Genomic DNA, 23,908 nt, shown 5'->3' with positions numbered 1-23,908 from the left:
TAAAACAACAAGACCGAATCTGCCTGCTAATGCAGGGGACACGGGTTCGAGCCCTGGTCTGGGAAGATCCCACATGCCACGGAGCAGCTAGGCCCGTGAGCCACAACTACTGAGCCTGCGCGTCTGGAGCCTATGCTCCGCAACAAGAGAGGCCGCAATAGTGAGAGGCCCGCGTACCGCGATGAGGAGTGGCCCCCGCTTGCCACAACTGGAGAAAGCTGTCGCACAGAAACGAAGACCCAACACAGCCAAAAAAAATAAAAATAAAATAAATAAATTAAAAAAAAGCATCAGCCTCAAATCCAACACATTCCTTTCTTAAAAAAAAAAAAAAAACAAGACCCATCTATATGCTGCTTACAAGAGATTCACTTCAGAGCTAAAGACACACACAGACTGAGAGTGTGGGGATGGAAAAAGATATTTCATGCAAATGGAAATGACAAGAAAGCTAGGATAGCAACACGTATATGACACAAAGTAGACTTTTTTAAAAAGTATATAACAAAAGACAAAGAAGGACATTATATAATGATAAAGGGATCAATACAAGAAGAGGATATAACACTCATAAACATGTACGCACCTAACACAGGAGCACCTAAATATATAAAGCAAATATTAACAGACATAAAGGAAGAAATTAACAATAATACAATAATAGTAGGGGACTTTAATACCCCACATATATAAACGGAAATATCCAGATAGAAAATCAATAAGAAAACATTAGTCTTAAATGACAATTTAGACCAGTTGGACTTAATAGATATCTACAGGACACTGCATTCAAAAAAAGCAGATTATACATTCTTTTCAACTACACATGGAATGTTCTCCAGGATAGATAACATGCTATGCCATAAAACAAGTCTCAAAAAATTTAAGAAAACAGAAACTATATCAACCATTTTTCTTCAAATACAATGGTATGAAACTAGAAATCAATTACAGGAAGAAAAATGGGTAAACACAAACACATGGAGACTAAACAATATGCTATGAAAAAAACCAATAGGTCAATGAAGAAATCAAAGAGGAAATGAGAAAATATCTCCAGACAAATGAAAATGGAAACAGAACAATCCAAATTCTGTGGGATGCAACAGAAGTAGTTCTAAGAGGAGAATTTATGATGATACAGGCCTACTCCAAGAAAAATGAAAAAGCTCAAAGAAAACAAGGTTACCTATCATCTAAAGGAATTAGAAAAAGAAGACCAAAAAAAGCTCAAAATCAGCAGAAGGAAAGAAATAATAAAGATCAGAGAGGAAATACATAAAATAGAGATGAAAAAATAGAAAAGATCAATGAAACCAAGAGCTGGTTTTTTGAAAAGATAAACAAGTTTGATGTGCCTTTAGGAAGGTTCATCAAGAAAAAAAAGAGAGAGGATCCCAATAAACAAAAGAAATGAAAGAGGAAAAATAACACTATCACAGAGAAACAAAAAAAAAATCATAAGAGAACGCTATGAACATTTATATACCAATAAATTGGACAACCTGGAAGAAATGGATAAATTTCTAGAATCATACAATCTTCCAAGACTGAATCATTAAGAAGTAGACAATCTGAACAGACAGATCACTAGTAGTGAAGTGGAATTTGTAATTTAAAAAACCCCCAGCAAACAAATCTCCAGGACCAGATGGCTTCACAGGGGAAGTCTACCAAACATATAAAGAAAAGCTCATACCTATCCTTCTCAAACTATTACAAAAAACTGAAGAGGAGGGTATAGTCCCCAACTCATTCTACAAGGCTACCATTACCCTGAGACCAAAACCAGAAAAAAAAAAAAAAACCTACAAAGGAAGAAGAAAATTACAAGCCAGTATCTCTGTTGAAAACAGATGCAAAAATTCTCAACAAAATATTAGCAAACTGAATCCAACAGTATGTAAAAAGAAGTGTACACCATGATCAAGTTGGATTTATTCCAGAGTCACAAGGATGGTTCAACATTCACAATCAATCAATGTGATACACCACATTAACGAAAAAAAGGATAAAAATCACATGATCATATCAATAAATGCAGAAAAAGCATTTGACAAAATTCAGCATCCATTCATAATAAAAATTCTCATCTAAAGTTGGTATAAAGGAAACATATCTCAACAAAATAAAGGTCATTTATGACAAACCCACAGGTATCATCATACTCAGTGGTAAAAAAGTGAAAGCTTTTCCTCTAAAATCAGGAACAAGACAAGGATGCCCACTATCACCATTTCTATTTAACATAGTATTGGAAGTCTTAGACACAGCAATCAGACAAGAAAAAGAAATAAAAGGCATCCAAATTGGAAGGGAAGAAGTAAAACAGATGACATGATACTATATATAGAAAGCCCTAAAGTCACTATTAGAAGTAATAAATGAAGACAGTAGAGTTGCAGGATACAAGATTGATATAAAGAAATTTGTTGCTTTCTATACACTAAATGAACTATCAGAAAGAGAAGGCAAGAAAACAATACCATTTAAAATCACATCAAAAAGAAAAAATACCTAGGAATAAATTTAACCAGGAGGTGAAAGACCTATACTCTGAAAACTATAAAACCTTGATGAAGAAAATTGAAGATAATATAAAGAAATGCAAAAATATCCCATGTTCATAGACTGGAAGAATTAATATTAAAATGCCCATACTACCCAAAGCAATTACAGATTAAATGCAATCCCTATCAAAATACCCATGACATTTTTCACAGAACTAAAACAAATAATCCTAAAATTTATGTGGAACCACAAAAGTTCCTGAATCCCCAAAGCAATCTTGAGAAAAGAGAATAAAGCTGGGGATATTATATTCCCTGACTTCAGACTATACTACAAAGCTATGGTAATAAAAACAGTACGGTACTGGCACAAGAACACACACAGATCACGAGAACAGAATACAAAGCCCAGAAATAAACCCACACACCTATAGTTAATTATTCTATGACAAAGGAGACAAGAATAGACAATAGAGAAAAAATAGTGTCTTCAATAAGTGATGCTGGGAAAAGAGGACAGCTACATGTCAAAGAATAAAATTAGAATATTTTCTCACACCATATACAAAAATAAACTCAAAATGGATTAAAAACCTAAATGTAAGACCAGAAACTATACAACTCCTAGAAGATAACACAGGCAGAACATTCTTTGACATAAATTGCAGCAATATTTTTTTGGATCTGCCTCCCAAGGCAAAGGAAACAAAAGCAAATATAAACAAATGGGACCAATTAAACTTAAAAACTTTTACACAGCAAAGGAAAACATCAACACAACAAAAAGACAACATACTGAATGGGAGAAAATATTTGCAAATTATATGACCAATAAGGGGTTAATATCCAAAACATATAAACAGCTCATACAACTATCAAAAAAAAAAAAAACTGATTAAAAACTGGGCAGAAGAACTGAATAGACACGTTTTCCAAAGAGGACATGCAGATGGCCAACAGGTACATGAAAAGATGCTCAACATCGCTAATCATCAGGGAAATCAAATGAAAACCACCATGAGGTATCACCTCACAGCTATCAGAATGGCTATCATTAAAAAGACCACAAATAACAAATGCTGACAAGGACGTGGAGGTAAGGGAACCCTAATACACTGATGGTGGGAATGTAAGTTGGTGCAGCCACTATAGAAAACAGTATGGAGGTTCCTTAAAAATTAAAAATGTAACTACCATATGATCCAGCAATTCTACTGCTGGGTATATATCTGAAGAAAATGAAAACACTAATTCAAAAAGATACATACACCCCAATGTTCAGAGCAGCAATATTTACAATTTCCATAATATGGAAGCAACCTCAGTTTCCATCAACAGACGAATGGATAAAGAAGATGTGACTGATATATCCATAGATCTATCTACCTATCTATAGATAGATATAAAATGAAATATTTATAAAATGAAATATTCAACCATAAAAAAGAATGAAATTTTGTCATTTATAACAACATAGATGAACCTGGAGGGCATTATGTTTAGTGAAATAAGTCAGAGAAAAAAGACAAATACTGTATGATATCGTTTATATGTGGAATCTAAAAAATAAAACAAATAAATGAACACAGCAAAACAGAAACAGACTCACAGATATTGAAAACAAACCAGTGGTTACCAGTGGAGAGAGAGAAGAGGGGAGGGGCAAGATAAAGATAGGGGATTAAGAAGTATAAACTATTATGTATAAAATAAATAAGATACAAGGATATGTTGTACAGCACAGTGCATATAGCAAATATTTTATTATAACTTTAAATGGAGTATAATCTATAAAAATATTGAATCACTATGTTGTACACCTAAAACTAATATTGTAAATCAACTATACTTCAACTAAAAAATGAAGAGAGAAAAAAATGGAGAAGAGCATAATAGGAGAATAACAAAATATACTAATCATCACAGAAGAAAACATGACAAAGGCATTAAAACATGCTTTTGAGAAATATTAAATGTATGCAAACCAGTTGTATATTTTGTGCTACTCTGACTTTTGGGTTAAGTGAGAAAAAATAAGCTAAAAATTACATAGATAATATGCTCCTAAATTTGTTGAACATATATAATATAGAGGCAACAGAGAGTTGTTTAGGCAGTTAAATACATGGACCTGGAGAAGATAATTAACTGTTTACAGTAGATTTCTCTGCGTGTTGGATGACAATATTGTTTTCATACTGTTTTTACAGTTCTACAATATTCACAGTTAAGTTAGGTTTTGTTGTCTACTCAGAAAAATAAAGTGTTCTAAAAAAAAATAGCCCAGGATCTGAATTATGTGCTTCCTCTGAGTTCTTACAGATCAGTGAGGAATAAGAGCCAGGCAGAGGATATGACTACGGAACCAGAATTGGACAGAATTTCTTTCCAAAGCCCTTGACTAATATCCCTCGACTCAACTGTGCTTCATTCCACACACTCACCTCAGCTCAGCACTAGAGGACTGGGACACTGACTTTCACTGCTCAGGGTCGCCTTATATGGACTTAAGTTATTTGCCAGGTTGTTCATATGTTTTACTTCTCAACTGCGAAGTCCAGGTTCCAATCCTTTGGTCTCCTTACATAGTGTCTCATCCAGCACTGGATTTAGCTTTTGCAAAAATAAGGACATTAAAAAGTCGAACAGAAACTTCTCCCTTGACTAGAAAGTGCCCAGTTTTTTATCCCATCAGGCACTCTTTTCATACAAAGCGTGAAATTAATAGCTGAAGACCAAAACTACTCCTAGGGGAAATGAGATTTTTTGAGTAATTGAGAAAAAGCTTGAGGCAAACTTATTAAAAGAATTATTTGGCTCATCCAAAGTCATCATAGCTAAAGTGTTTTTGTTTGTTTGTGGCAAACATCTGTAGAGATATTTGCAGTGGAAGAAAATTCCCAATTTCAGAATTTCACAGACAGGTGAAATGGTGAATAGGAACAGAAATAGTTGGAACAATGAGATACAGTTTGACAGAACTGTGTAATGAAGGTAGAAACTTTTAACTTTAAAAGTTAAACTTCAAGCAATCACAGATAGACCAAAAACTCTGTCAACATTATACCAGTTCTTAAACATGGACATGACAAATTCAGGACAGAATAGAGAAAATAAGCACATGATGACAAGGCAGGTGGTCTAGTGGTTACAGGCACAGAAGCTGAAGTCTGATGGCCAGAGTGGAAATCTCACCTCCACCATCACTAGCTGTCTAACTCTCAACAAGTCACTCAGATTTCTCTATTGTAAAATGAGGATAATAACAATACTTAACCTACATGGCTCTTGCGAGAATAAAATAAAGCCACATAGTAAGTTTAATAAATACTACTTGATTTAGGTTATGAGGTGGAGAACATAACTATTTCAGTGGAATCCATTTTGTTTGCTTTACAACATGATAAAAAGTTGAATTACTATTTAAAATTTAAACATCAGTTTGAACTGGAGTCATGAATGCTAGGCCCTAGTTGAGGTTCTTCGATCTCAAGGTGAGCTATGGGCACACCATTTTCTTTTCTAAGCCCCAGTGGTGTCATGAGGTGTACTGGATAAGCTCTACATTCTCTTGCTGCTTTCAAATTCCTATGATCTATATAGCTGGGAGAAAAAAAGTGTTTTAATACTGCTGCTTAAAAAATATTTTCACAGCAGGAACTGAAATAGTGAAGCATTTCAACATATTTATGTAACAGCTAAATTAAACAAAGAGCGAGTACAATTTCCCAGTGAGGGAGCTACAGAAGTAAAAACTGATCAAAACGAAGAGTTTTCAGAATGTATGCATATTAAAGTTTCAGTGAATGGAAGAAAATCCCTGAAAAACCAATCCTAGTATTGGAAAGAGAAAAAAATAAGCTTTTTCTTTTCTCTGCATGTACCCTCCTTCATAGTCTCATAGAGAGATGGAAGGTATACTGATGACAGATAAAATTAATTTCACTGACACATTACACGTTTTCACCTTTTAACCTTATAATCTAATTTAACTAGTATTTATTAACTCACAATGTGGTATTAGAAGCTGGTAGGGTTTTTAAGATTTTTTAAAAATCTCATGTCTGTCCTAGGAATTTATATATTATATATAATAGAATAAGACATATAAGATGTTATATATAATAAGGTACATTAAAATATATGGTATTAATGTGGTATTTTTATACACTATAGAATATAGTGTATAAAAATATATGGTATTTTTATACACTATAGAATAAGATACATATAGTTAAAGATGAAAGGTAGAATGTATTCAAATACAAAAATAAATGGCTTAACTCCAGGATAGTAAATTCAAATGATAATCAGACCCAAGAAAGGCAAGTAAGTGCAATGGGCAAAGTAGATACTGAGCCACACTGAAGCATGTTTTCTCAGAAAAGCTGCCCATGGATTGCTGCCATTTGGTAATGGAGGTCCAGAGTTCCCAGATCTTCTAATTTTCTAAACAGAAACAAGAATTTAGATGTTTATGTAAAATACCTATTATTTTTTTCTAGTGTTGGAAATTATTTAAACGTTCTTAAACATGGTGTAAATCAAATAAACACAACTCTGAGGCCTATGCATCCTGTGAGCTGCTACTTTACAATCTTTGGATTATTAAACGCTATAGAAAAAAATTTAACACTTTATGATTCTTCAGATGTTTAACATGCTGTAATATTTTTCTCATAAAGCTGGAGGCAATTATTACACCAACATTTGCAATTTTATGGGGAAACTGAGGATGAGGGAAGCTAAATAATGTCTACACAGTCACATAACAATAAGCAGAAGATTTGGTTTCAAAACCAGGTTTGTTGCCCTCCAATGTCTGTCCATATCCTTTTCTAATAGGCAACATTTTTTATCAAAAAAAGGATATATGAAAAAAGAGAACTGTACTTTAGACCTGGGAGGGTAGGTAAGACTTGGGTACCCAAAAGGGAGATATAAAATGGTTTCAGTTAGAGGCAACATGTGAATGCTGGAGGAAGGCATGAGCATGGTATTTTTAGAGACTAACTTGGAAACTGCTCTGGTGTCAGTAGACACTTCACAGTGGGAACCAGGGAAAGTGGATTATATATAATACATAAATAATATTTAATTTAACATTCACCACAAAACAGAACATCGAAAGCTAGTAAACTTAAAGAAATTGCTTTTTTTATTCACGTTAGTCTTCAGTGTCAAGCAATGATCAACAACCACCTTTACTGTCATTACTATTTTAAAGTTACATTTCTTAATTTCATCTGGAGATTACTCAGTCGCCCTACAAAGTGTCTTACACTGATATCTCAGTATGATCTGCCCCCACAAAAGTTTACGAACTGCCCTGATCACTGCAATGAAACTAGTCTACCTTCTTAAACAAATAATTTGTTAATTGCAAAAACACAAAAAGAAGACTGATTCCTTTAAAAATCAAATTGTACTATCCCCCTTTAAATTACCTAAACTTTGTGGGAAAATTCAAAATAATATTTTCATGAGTAAGGTTATGTATCTCAGATCTAGCCTTGGAGAGATAGTCCAGTGTTGCTAGAACTTCTGATATTTTTCTTCAAAAAAAAAAACAAAACTGGAAAGCTGGGGTTTTTTAAATGTAAAGTCTCTTAATTTTTCAAATCTTGGCTCAGTTAAGAAAATAACTTATAAGCTTAAAAAATATATATATATATATGTATGTATGTATCTGCAGACCCCCTAAAGGAAATGGAGGAATTAGCTAGAGTTGGGTCAGAGTAGGGAAGAATTGCAGCAATGTTCAAACATTGCTCTAAGAACCTTTGTATAAGAAATGGCTTATACAAAGGTGAGGAGGAAAAAGACTACTAATTACATTCGGGAAACAGAAATGTAACTTGTGAACTTTCTTTACCACAACCCTCCTTGCCTCCGTCCCCCAACTTCCCAATAAAGTTAAGAAAATATTGCAGCATCACTTATATTTTAAGATATTTTAATAAACCAGCTGAAGCAGCATGTGGGTTTCAGGCCATTTTCATTCATGAAAAGATTAGCTCTGTATTAAATACATTTTAAACTGAGAAAGAGAAAAGATATAGATATTATTCTAGAGCTTTAAAGTACTGCATCTCAAATTTACCTAATTATTTGGTTTGGTATAGTTAGACACACCCTAGAGGAATATCTAAGAAGTTCCTAGGAGCAGGAGACTTTTTCAAACATTACAGCTGTTCCACCCAATTCTAGAAGATTCGGATGGGTGCCGTGTGTGTATGTGTGTGTGTGTGTGTATGTGTGTGTGTGTGTGTATGTGTGTATGTGTGTGTAAATTTGTCTGGGTTCTGGGGATTGTAAGGATTGACAATCACAGCCCTAGCCCTAAGCAATTGACATGCAAGTATCTTATTCCTCAGATATATAAATAAATTTAAAACTCTGGAAATCAACGTAACTAGTCATGACAGTAACTAACATGTAGGACAGGCTGACCACTTTTCTAAAGCCATTTTATAAACGTCATTGATCGCCCCTTATCCCAACCTTGAAAGATGAATGCTGCTTACTGCTTAAAAAGTGTGTATGTATGATATTCCTCTGATTATTATCCAGTAGCTGGCAGAGCCAGAAGCTCAACTTAGATCTGCTGACTTAGCAAGGAAAAAATGCTCTTTCAGAGATAGTGTGTTGTCCTTAACATATGTGGATGAATGTGATGGGGAATGCACGGTTAGATGAATGAGCCCTCACGCTGGGTTCCATAAAAGCGTGAGATTGTTGAAAGCCTCTGTCTCTCACCAGAAATGTGGTCTCTTCCTGCCAATGAGCTTGTCTCCACCCTAACAATCCATACCCCGATCTACCAGACTTCCTCCTTTTTCTTAGCCACAGACACAGCCTCTTCCATTTCTCCTAAATCCTTACTCAACTGCCTCTTCTACTCCCTCTTTTTGGACTCACAGATTCCTATCAAAAGGAACTCAGATTTCTGGAGTCAGAGATCTGTGTTCAAATTCTGAATCTGACATCTACAAGCTCTGTGATCCTGAAGAAGGTAAATACTGTATCTGAGCTCTAGCTTCCTCCTCTGGAAAATGGTGCTGGGGAAAGAGAATAAGTAAAAAATTATTAATTAAATATGATAACCTAAGAGTCATGTCTGGTAGCTACTGCTATTATATACTATGTCTTTAATGACATATTGTACCCTCAATTTATCTGATTTTTGGGAATACAAATCTCCGTTTCTCATTTCTATCACAGGAAGGCCATTCTTCACAAATTATGTCAAATAGAGAAGTTCTATAGCATGAGTAAAGAAAATGAAGTCAAATGTCAGAATGTCAGAGTCTGAGTTCATGTCTTCACCTCTTCCTAGCTGTGGAAACTTGGACAATTTACTGACTCATTCTATGCCTAAAATAGGGATAGCAATGCTACCCATCTCATAGAGCTTTGGTGTTAATTTAATTAAATAGAAAATAAAGTAGAATGCACTTAAATTATGGCAGGAGCTCAATAAATTTTGCTATTATCTGTTAGTAGTGATATTATTTCCTTCTTTATTTAAACCACAGTCACATTCTTTTGGTCAGATTATCAGGGGACTGAAATTGATGTCCAGTTGGTAAATGGATCAAAATATTAAAAACCATAAAGAGAAAAATATATTTTTCTTTCAGATTACAATTTACTTTGTGTCTCAAATCAAATTGAAGCAATTCTTTTCTGAGTCTTGGAACTTTAGCTTATCCATCTATTTTTTCCCTTTTAAAAAATACATTTGGCTCATGCTTCTGTGAAAACTAAAGTCAATGCATAATTTACAACATACAACCAAAATCAAACATTTAATTTTATGTTTTATTCAAGTAAGAGCAACAGAGCTGGGAGGGGAAAAAAGTTGGAATTTACTTAAATTTGTGATACTTTTAAGATTCACAAAATATACTTAAAGCAAAGATGAGGTTATTTTAGTTGTAGTGAAGATACAAGAAGATCCCAAAGGAATGAAGCAGTGAGTAGAATTTCACCCCTAAAATCTTCACTGGGAATATACTTTTTTCAGTTGCAACAGAAGATACAAAACTAAAAAAACAAACAAGCTGAAAATTAACTAGCCTTCATTTTATATTCCATTTCTATAACTACCAAACAACATATGGCCCATCATATTGATTTTTTGTCTATTTTTTTGGTTCCAAGAGCAGAATGTATTCTCAGCTATATTAATCATATTTCTAAATAAAGGTTATGCTTTGATATGTAGGTTTTATATAGTCCCTAATACCCTCTGAAAGCACACAGTATTTTTTATCTATGCAGACTTAGACATGATGCTTTAAAAAAAAAAAAATTGTAAACTTGGCCAAATATCTGCAAACATAGCAGATGTTTTCTAAAAATTTCTCTCAGCACTGATATTTTTGTGTATTTTGTAAGACTGACACATGCAGTTCTATGCTGGTTGCGTCTCTTCTGTTACGTGTTTGTTTGTACATAGACATAATCATATTACTGTTTAACCAAAGTGCTCCCTACTTGATATATTGGCTGGTCTCCTAAGTATTCTCTGAAAATTACAGGTTCAATCCTACATCTAAATGCTTATTAAAAATACTTCAAGCCTTCCATCTGCTTCCAAGACTATGGCTGGGAACTAAGGCTGAATAATTTATCTCAAACATGTACCTGCTTGTGGGTAACTGCTACACTGCATATAGAGATAACTTCTGCTCATGTATGTGTTTCAAACCATTCATTACCAATTCTTCTTTTTAATTTTCCTCTCTATTTTGCTTTTTTAAATGGCCATTCTGCAGATTTTCTGGAAAGTCATGAGATAAAATAATTACTAAACCAGGAAATTAAAGAAAGGCATTTTAAATCCAATGGAAAGTGCAAAATGTTAGATGTTAATGTTACTTTCAGAGAATGCACTGACCACTCATTTTGCCTGATATCTCCTGAAGCCACTTTTAACCTTTCATTTTTTGTTTGTTGGTTTGTTTCACTGTGTTCTCAGTTGTCCTTGGAAAGAGTTCAGAGTTGTTCCATCTTTTCCATCCTCAGTATCATAGCTGAATTCTAGGCCCTGAACACTTCCAGCTTGTTTTTAACTGACTAAATTACAGTTTTCCCCAACTCTAACCCACACAAGAAATATCCTCTAGATTAAATTTCCTAAAACACAACTTTCATCATGTCATAATGTTGCTCTAGATCCTACTGTGGTTCTAGTGACTATGGGAAAAGCCCACACTCTTTGTACTGACAGGTTCCAAGCCCTGGGAAATAGTATCCCATTTTAGTTATCAATCTAACCTCCTATGACTTCCCAATTTACTGTTGCTCCCATCAGAATAAATTCCTTTGCATCCCCCCATGAGCCATGCTTATTCTACCTGTGATTTTCCTGATGCATGCTTCTTCTATTTTCCCCATCTTTTCATCTGTCCAAATCCCATCTACTCTCCAGGGCCAACTGAAGTGGGAACACTTCAGACACTTCCTATGAGAAAATTCAACTGCTCCAGTCCACAAGCCATATTCTTCTTGGAATGTACACCATACTCACCAACAGACTATGTTATTCAGTGAAGTTTATATGCTGCACTGCATTGTTTCTCCTTTGGAACTATTGCTAGTCCAAAAAGATCATAAGCTGCTTGAGGTGATGTGATATGCCCTATGTTATCTCTCTATTACCCGTTGTGCTTTTTTCATTGCTGGAAACACACTAGGTATATAAGGACACAAAGTGGACTCGACAAAATCTTTAAAAAAGGGTTTACAAAATGCAATTGTACTAATTCTAGTGTTACTTAAGGATAGATTAATGATTATCTAAGATATGTGAATGAGGCAAACCTATGTTCTTGTAAAAATGGTCAGGTAGAGCTCAAACTTCTATAAACAAAATAATAGGTTAAATATACTGAATGGTGATATTTAAATAATCTTTTGGTAACTCTCTTCATAAAGAGAAGAGGACCACCTGATTTTCAGAGTTTCAAACATACATTTCAGTTCTATTCTCTTAAAAAGAAAGCTTTTTGATTTTCTAAACTAGGAGTTAAAAAAATACATATAAAAAATACATATATAGGAGGAGAGCAAAATAGACATGTTTTCCAGCTGTGAGAAGGGTACAAATAGAAACCCAGAACAGTGTATCAGAGCACAAATGAGATGCAGGGGTGTCCACAGAGGAAGTCTCCGTGTGACGGAGTATCAGTCTGACCTGGGTGAGGAGGGCATCCACATGGAAGGGCAACCTGGAGTAAGGTGTGAGTTGGGGAAGCATCCGAGCAAGAGAGAGGAGGAGAAGCTCGGCACAGGCACTCAGAGCCAGAGTAAGCAGTGATTCCTGTGGGAAGGTGCCTGACCTGAGATGCCAGCACCTAAGCAAGATGAGGAGGGCATCTGTTCATGGGCGTGGCCTTGTGTCTGGTGTCAGAGCTCGAGCACAGCGAGAAGGATCTTTCTGCATGTAGGCTGGTCCAGCAGGGAGAACCAGGAGCCCAAATGCAGTGAGGAGAATATTTATAAGTGAGGGCAGCATAGCACTGGATGTCAGAGTCCAAATGGGGCAAGGAGCTCGTCTACGGAGAGTGACTTAGGATGCGGTATAGAATCCCTAGTGGAATGAAGAGGACATCCCACATGGGAGTCAGAGTTGGAACAGGGTGAGAAGGACATTTGTGTGGGGTAGGAGTTGAAAAGGAAGACAGGAAATTGGTATATTAAAGACAATATATTTCCTGGGAGAAACCAGGAGACAGGTTTCTCAGAATCAGAGATAAGAGTTAAACATATGCAAAAGGAGAAAACTAAAATAAATCTGGTAGTTTGGGACTGGTATTGGTTGTACTAAGAACTCATGGTTTTCACTACATAAAGAGGAAAAATTATTGACATAAATGAGAGTGTGTTTGTATGTGTGTTATACATATCTATATTCCCTACATTAATCCACTATAAGGCCTGGAAGCACTGACACTCCAAAAGCAATCAGTACACCTAACTCCTGGGTCTTAGCTTCTACCATTCTCCACTAAAAGGAATCAGGCTACTTGAAGAAATGGCTGACTCTGGGCCTGAGACACAGAATGTGCAAGATAAGCTACAAATATCCAATATGGCTATTCAAAATATATAAGGAACTCATACAACTTAATAGCAATAAATAAATAAATAATCCAATTTAAAAAATGAGCAAAGGACCTGAAGAGACATTTTTCCAAAGAAGATATACAAATGGCCGACAGGTATATGAAAAGGTGCTCAGCATCACTAATCATCAGGCAAATGCAAATCAAAACCACAATGAGATATCACTTCAAACCAGTTAGGATGGCTATTATCAAAAAGTCAAAAGGTAAGCATTGGTAAGGATGTGGAGAAAAGGGAACTCTTGTACACTATTGGTGGGAATGTAACTTGGTCATATGGAAAACAATATGGTGGTTCCTCAAAAAATTAAAAATAGAACTACCCTATGAGCCACCAATTCTACTTCTGGGTATATATCCAAAGGAAATAAAATCCATATCTCAAAGAGATATATGCACTCTCATGTTCATTGCAGCATCACTTACAGTAGCCAAGACATAAAAACAACCTAAGTGTCCATCAATAGATGAATGGATAAAGAAAATTACATATGTAAACCAAATTTTCTTTATCCATACATATATCTACATCTTATATATAACATATATAAATTTATCATAAATATATATTTTATATATAAATACATATTATTTATATATGTAATGTATAAATACATATAAAGATATACATACACATGCAATGGAATAGTGTTCAGCCATAAAAAGGAAGGAAATCCTGCCATTTGTGACAACATAAATGAACCTTGAGGACATTACGCTAAGTGAAATAAGCCAAACACAAAAAGAGAAATACTGCATGATCTCACTTACACAGGAAATCTAAAAAAGTCAAGTCCATAGAAACAGAGAGTAGAAGAGTGGTTACTACTGTGGCCTGGGTCTTGGGGGAAATGGGGAGACACTGGCCAAAAGGTACAGACTTTCAGTTTTAAGATAAGTTCAGAATGGTGACTATAGTTAATAATGATGTATTATATACTTGAAATTTGCTAAGGGAGTAGATCTTAAGTCTTCTCACCACACACACACAAAAAAGTTAACTGTGAGGTGATGGATATGTTAATTAGCTTGACTGTAGTAATCACTTCACAATGTATACATATATCAAATCATTGTATTGTACACCTTAAATAAATACAATTTTTATTTGTCAATCATACTTCAATAAAGCTGGAAAAAAAAACTTTAAAGATAAGCCACTGAAAGGAAGTGCTCAAATAATGGCACATATCCTAAGAACAGACAAGTTGGCTTAAGTGGGCTACTGCTTGCCAAATTGGGAACAATTTGAACACAAAAAATAAAATAGAAAGCCTCTAGTCTATATTGATAAAAATTAACAAATTAAACAATAGATTTATGAGGAACGGGATATTTACACAGTTCCAAAGTACCTTCCCACAAAATATAAATTACAACAGGGAAAAGAGTTACTTTACAGTGAAGGAATACAGCAGACACCACATTAATCTAGTAATCAAGGTGAATATCATGAGTAATGGGGCAAACTGAAACCATGCACCACCTGATGGGATACAATGAAAAGATGAAAGCATTCCTTCTGTGGTTTCCTGACAAATCTGAATGTAATCATGAGGAAACAGCAGACCAATTCATATTGAGGGAACATTCTACAAAATAACTAGCCTGCAATCTTCAAAAGAGTTAGGGTCATTAAAGTCAAAGAAAAAATCATGGAAATATTCCAGACTGAAAAAGTCAAAAGAGACAAAATAACTAAATACAATATGAGAATTTTAGCTGGATTTTTTGCTGGATGCAGTTAGGACAATGGGTGAAACTTGAATGGAATCTGAGATGTCTCTGGATGTATCAAAGTTGATATTTTGGTTTTGAAGGTGGTGTCATGATTATGCGGTAGAATGTCCTTGTTCATAGGGTTTAAACACTAAAGCATTTGGGAATGATAAAGAATCAAATTAGTAACTTACAAATGGTTCAGGGGAAAAAAGCATTCTTTGTACTGTGTTTCCAATTTCTCTTTTAAGTTTGAGATTCTATAAGAAAATCATTAACAATAGATACTCTGAAAATTATTAAAATGTATTAAAATATAGTAATGTAAACCCACATGTATATAAAACAAACTAGAGCAGGGCAGGTTGATGCAAGTACCAAAAAGGAGTGTGTAGTTTTATCTATGCTGAAAATATATGCGACATTTTTTACTCTGAAAAGTCACTACACCTAATTAGTGTTAAATACAACTGATTTTTGATTAGTAAAACTTTGGTTGTTCCAAATCTATTTCTTTTTCTTTTTTTCTTTTTTTTTGACCACGCCTCAGGGCACGTGGGATCTTAGCTCCCCAACCAGGGATCGAACCCGTGCCCTCTGCAGTGGAAGCGTGGAGTCCTAACCACTGGACTGCCAGAGAAGTCCCCCAAATCTATTTCTTAAAAATCATCTCAGAAAGGCAGTTAGTCTAGCCTGGTAATGACTGGCTGAAGTTCAAATATGGTGGACTGATTTTGTCTTTGCTAACTAGAAAAGTCATAAAAAGTTTTTAGATAAATGAAACACCATAAAAATACACATTCTTGATCTAACAATAAATATTAGAAAACATGGAGCAGTTCAAAAATTTGGGCCAGCAACCAGACGTATGTATCTCTTAACAGAGATTTCACTTCTACTGTATAGAAAGTTTCTCTCCTCTCCTTCCAGTATCACGGGCATTATTGATCAAGAGATGTTCTGAAGCAGCAGCTGGTGCAACTGATTGGAAGCTATGAAGAAAATTTTTACTGAAAGTCCTAGAATTTTAGATGTATGTATCCCAGGATAACAAAAATATCTCTTTGACAACCAAAGCTCTCTTCTTTCTAAACTCTATATGTTATAAATAACACCTATGTGAGAACTGAGATCTTATCCCAAGTCACTCTAAAAGAAAGAATGGATTCCCAGGTTACTTGGCTTTTATTCAGCACTACTCCTGCCACATCTCAAAGACAAAGAAGACTAAGGGATGACAAAGATTGATTTCTTTCCTCAACTCCACCTGTATGTGGTCTATACAACACTATAAATTCTGCCAATAGATACATAAACCTGATAAATTACCCTGAACCATAAGCCATTTTAACAGATCCAATTGAACCTGAGATGTAATTCAACTTTTAGTTTTGTAAACTTTTACATTAACATCTCAAGAGGAGTCCTGACAAAGATAGAAAGCCTGGGGCCGCTACTTCCTCTGCTTTTACAGCACAGCTTGAACAGGACATCTTGTAAGCTGAGGTTTTTCCAATGTAGCATGCATATCTGCAAACGCCCAAAGGATATTTAGAGCCTAAAAGAAAGCAATCCTTTGAATGCCTTTTGATACAGTGGCCTGCAGAGAAGAGTAAAATCAAATAGTAGACCCTGTCCGTTTCCTTGAATAGTCCCATAGCCCTGGTTCTTAACCCTTTTTCTGTCTGCAATCATCATTATTATTATTGCATGCCTGTACTATTCCTAGTTTTGCAATGGGGAAGGGACTTTTAATAAATATCCTTCACTCGGTCTCTTGGGCAACTTAATCTGAAGGTTATAATTTTATAAAAAATAAGGTCAGTTTCCTCTTATTTTTGACAGGCAGCGAGAAATAAAATCTCTACCTTAAATTTTTGGTAAAAAAAAATCAACGTGTGTTATATTTTCATACAGTTGAATCCTAGGTAAGGCTAGTACCAATCCTGAGTATAATTAAATTGATATCATATCTGGATTAAAATTTTTAATTCTAGAAGAAAATATTTAACCATGTGAAAGACACTATCAATTACTTTGACAATTCCAACTCTTCCTTTTCTTCATGCTTTCTTGAAATTACTTCATAGATTTAATATCTTGGCATATATCTTGGTTGACTTAATTTAGAAAATAATCTCTCTGATTTGGTCCTTTCAGAATTCCTTATCTTTCCACATTTTTTTGCACTAAAATTTTCTCTAAAACTAATTCTTATCTACCAACTTATAAAATGTTAAACATTTAATTACATTGCCTGAATATCAGTTTAAAGTTCTTGCCAGGGTCTGTCTTAGCCCATCTGGGCTGCTACAACAGAACACCATAAACTGGCTGGTTTATAAACAATAAACATTTACTTTTCACAGTTCTGGAGGCCAGAAGTCCAAGATCAGGGTGCCAGCATAGTTGGGTGAGGGTTCTCTTCTGTCACATTCTTATTATATTGTCACATGGTGGAAGGGGCTAGGGAGCTCTGTGGGGTCACTTCTATAAAAACACTAGTCTCATTCATGAAGGTTCCACTCTCATGACCTTAGCACCTCCCCCGCTCCCCACCAAGGGCCCCACCTCCTAATACCTTCACACTGGGCATTAGGACATACGAATTTGGAGGTGACACTAAAGTTCAGGCCATAGAAAGGTCTCAAAATTTAAGTCTGCTTTCAGAATGAAGTTTCCAGTATTATCTTTTTTCTTCTCCCTATATCATCCTAGAACAGGATTATCATAACTAGTATGGAGAGTTTTCTAATCCCTGTCCTTTTTAAGTACTTAAAGGATAGAAAGACATTTTCAATGTTATACAGAAGAAATCAGAAGAGCTGGGTTTGAGTCTTCATTTTTCATAACATATTATTGGATAAATTATATAATATCTTGTCCTCGATTATTTCTAAGTACTGTTATTCCCATTTTAGAAATTGAGAAACCTGAAGATCCAAGAGGTTCAATAACTTGAGCAGGGTCAGACAGCTAATAAAAGGAGTCATGATTCAAAACTATATCTGCCTATCTTAAATATCTGTGTGTGGGTTTTTTTTAAAAAAAATTTCTGTTCTGTAATGACATCCTTAATTATTCTGCTTAATAGAAGGTTCTAATCCAAGTCATTTCACTTTTTGAAGTAACAGAACACATTCTGTTCAGTTATGCTTCCATGTTTGATATCAGATACTAGGCTAAATATGAAGATGAATAAGATACAACTCTTCCAACAAATTTACAATCTAGAAAAAAAACAGCAAAACTGGCCTTGATTATACAGGGAAGAGGTTGCCTTTTTTTTTCTACTTATCTTTGACATTTTGATCTTTCACTGGAGGTAGAACCTGTAATATATGAAAACACAATGAATTGTGAGAGAAATTTGGTTTCAGGTCACATGCTATCATCATTGGCTCAGTCACAGAGAAGTAGCACACAAAGGTTACCTAAATGAAGCTTTTCCTAAATTGGGTTTCCAGGTCAAGAGATTTCTTTTTCATGTTGGAATAAAAGTATTGAATCAACTACTGGAATTTTCATCATGCATACAACATCTCAGTGTCTATAAGTACATGGTATGGTAAGATTTTCAAAGAACAGGGGTGAAAGGTAAGGATTTAGGGACAAAGACAGACTCATAACCCAGAATGAGAATCTGCACTTGTCCCAGCGGCCATAGAGAAACTGCCAAAGACATCTGACCCTAGGGGTAGTAACTAGTGTAAATTTCAGGGACTGGCTTAAAAATGACTCATGTGCCAGATTCCCTGTTGAAAAAAGCATTATAAAAAAACATTTACTCCAGAACAATGTGAAGAAAACAACTATGGAGACTATAAACAGATTTATTCTCACAACAAATATAATTATTAGTCCTTGGTGTCAATATATATTAATCATAATTATTCACACATTTGTATATTGTGATGAATATAAGCACAGAAATGTAGTTTATTTTTAAAAAATCCAATGCAGATGGTAAATTTAGTCACTGCAAAGGGGCTCTGATTTATAAATTTAAAATGTCAAGATATAAACTAAAACAAAAATGAAATAAAACAAAAGAAAAAGTAACCAAAGATGAAGTTATTTCTCAAACAGGAATAGGCAGTATACCAGAATCTATTTTCAGTCTTTCAGAAAATAAATTGGTGAAACCAAGAGTTCAGTATGAGGAAAAGCCTTTTCACAAATTTAAGAACACTTATTAAAGGAAAAAGAAAACCCCTATCTGTACATGAAGGAGTCCACCTACTGGACAGAACTGTTAACTGGTATGGAAAAAAATATCACAAGCAGGTGTTTTGTACTCTAGGCAGACATTTTCTCAGCAACATGAAAATATAATTGGCTTTTTAAAAAACAATTAGCAGAGGCCTGCGGCCACCGGGACCAAACGGGCGGCATGGCGGGAGGCGTGGACTGCGGAGAAGGGGCTCGCGCCCGGCAGCACGTGTTCCTAGTCCCAGAGTATTTAAAAGATGCTTCAAAGAAGATGAAAAGTGGGCTTATGTTTGTAAAACTGGTTAACCCATGTTCAGGGGAAGGAGCCATTTACTTGTTCAATATGTGTCTACCGCAGCTGTTTGAAATAAGTTTTCAAGGAAAAAACCCATTCTTGGTTTATAAATGAATCAGGAGTTCTTCTTCACTTTGCCACACCCATGGACCCTCTGTTTCTGCTTCTCCACTACCTTATAAAGGCTGATAGAGAGGGAAAGTTTCAGCCCCTGGATCAAGTTGTGATGGATGACATGTTTCCGAATTGCATCCTGTTGCTGAAACTTCCTGAACTTGAGAAGTTACTTCCACATGTGACAGAGGAGAAAGAAATAGACAAGAAGAAATATTACAAGTAGAGCAAAGAGAAGACATTAAAATGGCTGGGAAAAAAGGTTAATCAGACTATGGCAGCATTAAAAACCAATAATGTAAATGTCGCTGCCCGGGTACAGTCTACTGCATTTTTCTCTGGTGACCCGGTTTCCAGTGACAAGGAAGAGGATTATATTTGTTATACCCATGGTCTGATATTTGATTACATCCCTGAAGAATTAAGTGATGACTTATCTAAATATTTAAAGCTTCCAGAACCTCCAGCTTCAGTGCCAAACCCTCCATCAAAGAAAGTAAAGTTATCAGATGAGCCCGTAGAAGCAAAAGAAGATTACACTAAGTTTAACACTAAAGATTTGAAGACTGTAAAGAAAAACAGCAAAATGACTGCAGCTCAGAAGGCTTTGGCTAAAGTTGACAAGAGTGGAATGAAAAGTATTGATTCCTTTTTTGGTGTGAAACATGTTAAAAAAATTGGAAAGATTTGAAACATTGAAAATTAAATTGAGCAAAAATATTTGCCTTCTACATGTCCCATTTTCATCCTTCCTCCATTCCACTGTACTTCCTAACCCTCAATTACCACCTTTTGAAAAAAAGTAGGAAGGGGGCAATTTTCAGATTCACTTGAACATGTCTTTGTGTTTGATTTTTGTGTTTCCTGAACAAAATATGGGAAAGTAATTGTGTAACTTCATGGCTTGTGGACTCTGGAGTTTTGTTTGACATCATGAAAAGTAATCAAGTGAATAGAATTAACCTCTAACATCACAATTTCCTCAATAAACTGATGTGTGACAATAAAAAAAAAAAAAATTAGCATTACAATTCTAGCAAGAGGCAAGAACCATTAAGTGTACCTCAGTCTAGGAGGGTTTAATATATATCAAACCGAAAGGAAGGAAGGAAAGGAGAGAGGAAGGGAGGGAGGGAAGGTGTGAATCTCATCTCTTCTTTCTAGACTCTTCATGTTTCATTGTGTTCATTTTTTGCTGAGAAGCATTTTAGGGCATAGATTTTCATGTGCATTTTCCATAGGAAGATACTATGTCCTCCAAGCCCGAGTATTAGGAGAAAAAAAAAAAAAGTGATAGGTGCTAAAAAAGAGGAAAGATTGTCTTATGTCCTTCCTTCATCTATACACTGCCTGCCACCCAGGACTCAGAGGTTTCATCTATTTATGTATGTAAAACTACTTTACAAAGTAAATATCTCATACAGATATAAGACAACTGAGTCACAAATGAGTCTTGTTTGACAATTCATACCAAGCAGGCAAGCAGTCTTACTACCTGATTCCTCCCTAATTACCTCACAGGAGCAGAGTTAGCCTCTGCACCCTAGAGGCAGATTGAAGAATAAAAACTTAGCCTGGTCCAGGGATTCTTTGCCACCTCCTGGACATGTCTCACTCCTGTTTGGAACTATTAATCAGGCCAGAACCAGTAGACTGCCAACCCTTGCGGAAGGCATCAACGTTCCAAAACGGAAGGCCTGCTTGCTGTGCTGACACCACTCTTAATGACTTAAACATCCAGAGAACAACATTTCACAGTGACAATCAGAGCTTTCCTGATAAGCAATAGCTCACATGCTGGGTACTGTGCATTCGGAGCACAATGGGAGTAGCAAAGTGGTGTCCCTTAGAAGGGGCCACAAGAGCTCATCGCTTTCCATTGAGGCAAACACTTCGGTATCTCAGAGGGGTGCCCTCAGGTATTAGACACTGCATTCCACCAAGACTTCGATGAATTCTTTTAGGATGATAGGAAATAAGCCACATTTAAATCCTGGTCTATTTCCAGCTTGTTAATGCCAATTTATGAATTTGTTTTCTAAAAATAATAGATTTAATTCAAATCACCAAAGTAATACATAACAAGTCAAGTAGCAGTGATGGACAGGTTGCTATATTTATAAAGATGACAGATCACTATATTTCTTCTTGAATGATTACATTGCAATGATGTACTTCCCTATTTGTCTCTTGTATATACTTCCTCCAATTCCCAATTCTCTCTCTTCCCCTAATCTCCACCCTAGATACAACTAATACCACAAAGCAAGCACCAAAAGATATTTTAAAGTAAGTGGACAGCCACTTATCTGCACTTTCTAGTGTTCCTATAATGATCATATATTAATTAATTAATATATGGTAGAACTAGTTCCATTTGGTAGAACTAGTTCAGCCACCCTTATAATAAGTCCCCAAGTTTCCATCATCCACTATGTTTATTATCTGCATTCTCTCTGGCTAGGACTTAACATCTTCTTTGTTAGGTCTGGCCTTAGACCTGCCATCTGCTCCCTGGATTTAGCTTCCGTCACAAAACAGTCTTAGCATTCAACTCTTCCCCATATCCACCAAGCCTGACACCACAACACTACTTGACTCTTCTTCAAGTCAGGGACACTCTCACATATTTTACTCTCTTGTTTTCACTGACTGAATTCTGTTTTCCAATATCGTTCCAACATGTCTGAGCAGGCTTCCACTGTATTATCTCTCAGAGAGGGAGAGAGCCTAGATAGATATAACAAAAAGGACAAACATACATTCAGCACAGAGTAATGGTAACATGGAAAGAGTGAAGTCTAATTTCATGTGAAAGGAATGCCTCCTGAGGAGTAGTTCACAATGAGGACAGAAAGTCAAAGCCCCTCATTTTTTAATAAGATTATTAAGACAGGAACAAAGGGCTCTGAATAAAAATAGTGCTCAATAAATATTGTTGGCTTACTCCAACTGTGTAAACATGCATGTGTGCGCACACACACACACACACACAAACAGAAACAAACACACTAAAATGAAATAAGAAATAATAAGAAATGCATCAAAATTAACAATGGTTGCCGCAACTAGGGTGCCTGCCAGACGCTGGTGGGGGACCCCGATGCCCAAGGAGATGGGAAGAACCCCCAAGCGAACAAGTAGGATGTGGGGGGACTGAGGGGGGAGAAGAAGTGGAGGCCGTACAGGACCAGTGCCCCTGAGCGGTGGCTGAGAGGCAAGAGGGGTTCCCACACCTGGAGGGGCCCTCGGGGGCTCAGATCAGGGGGGGAGCGGGCCCAGCGTTTCCCCTGTCCAATCGGCCAGGGAAGTCCGCCCCACTCTCAGGCTGGGTCCTATGCCCTCATGGGTCCCCTCCAGGCTGGGTTGATCCTGGGGGTGTAGATGGGAGGCCAGAATAGAACAGGAGAGGCAGGCGGGGGGAGTGGGAAAGGAGCAGAGGGCGTTTGCCCCACCCACTCGGGCATGGGAAGCCTGCTGAGCTCCCAGGCTGGTCCCTTGCCCTCCAAAGCCCCCCACCAGGCCATGTGGGTCCTGGGGGCATAGGAGGGAGGCCCGGGAGATCAGGAGAGGCAGGTGGGAGGAACCCTCCAGGACCGGAGGAGCGGGAGAGGAGTGGAGGGCGTTTGCCCCACCCACTCAAGCCCAGGAAGCCTGCTGGTCTCCCAGGTGGCGTCTCCTGCCATCTGAGACCAGAGGCAGGGGCAAGCCTGGGCCCCTTCTGTTCTGTTGAGCCTAAGCCCCAACCCCTCACCCATCCACCTTTTCCAGCCCTTTTCCTAAGCATAGGCCCCACCCACTGCCCAAACCTCAACCCTGCATAGGCCCCGCCCTCCACAGCCAATGCCTTTTCCACTTTTTTTTTTTCTCTTCCTCTTTTTTACTATTGTGGTTCTGTTTTATCTTCCAGTTGTTGTTTCATC

The 23,908-nt window shown here is 36.3% G+C and overlaps 1 pseudogene across 1 annotated transcript; it reads left to right on the top strand.

Annotated features, from left to right (window-relative positions):
* Positions 1 to 316: 316 nt before the first annotated feature.
* On the top strand, positions 317 to 23,378 carry LOC309628055 (ribonuclease H2 subunit B pseudogene; annotated as a pseudogene). Its single transcript has one exon. The product of its transcript is annotated as a ribonuclease H2 subunit B pseudogene (transcript).
* Positions 23,379 to 23,908: the final 530 nt, after the last annotated feature.

This window comes from Balaenoptera borealis (assembly GCF_965194805.1).
Source record: "Balaenoptera borealis genome assembly, chromosome: 4".
Classification (NCBI taxonomy): Eukaryota; Metazoa; Chordata; class Mammalia; order Artiodactyla; family Balaenopteridae; genus Balaenoptera; species Balaenoptera borealis.
The sequence above is the reverse complement of the archived record's forward strand: the minus strand, read 5'-3'. Positions and strand labels throughout refer to the sequence as shown.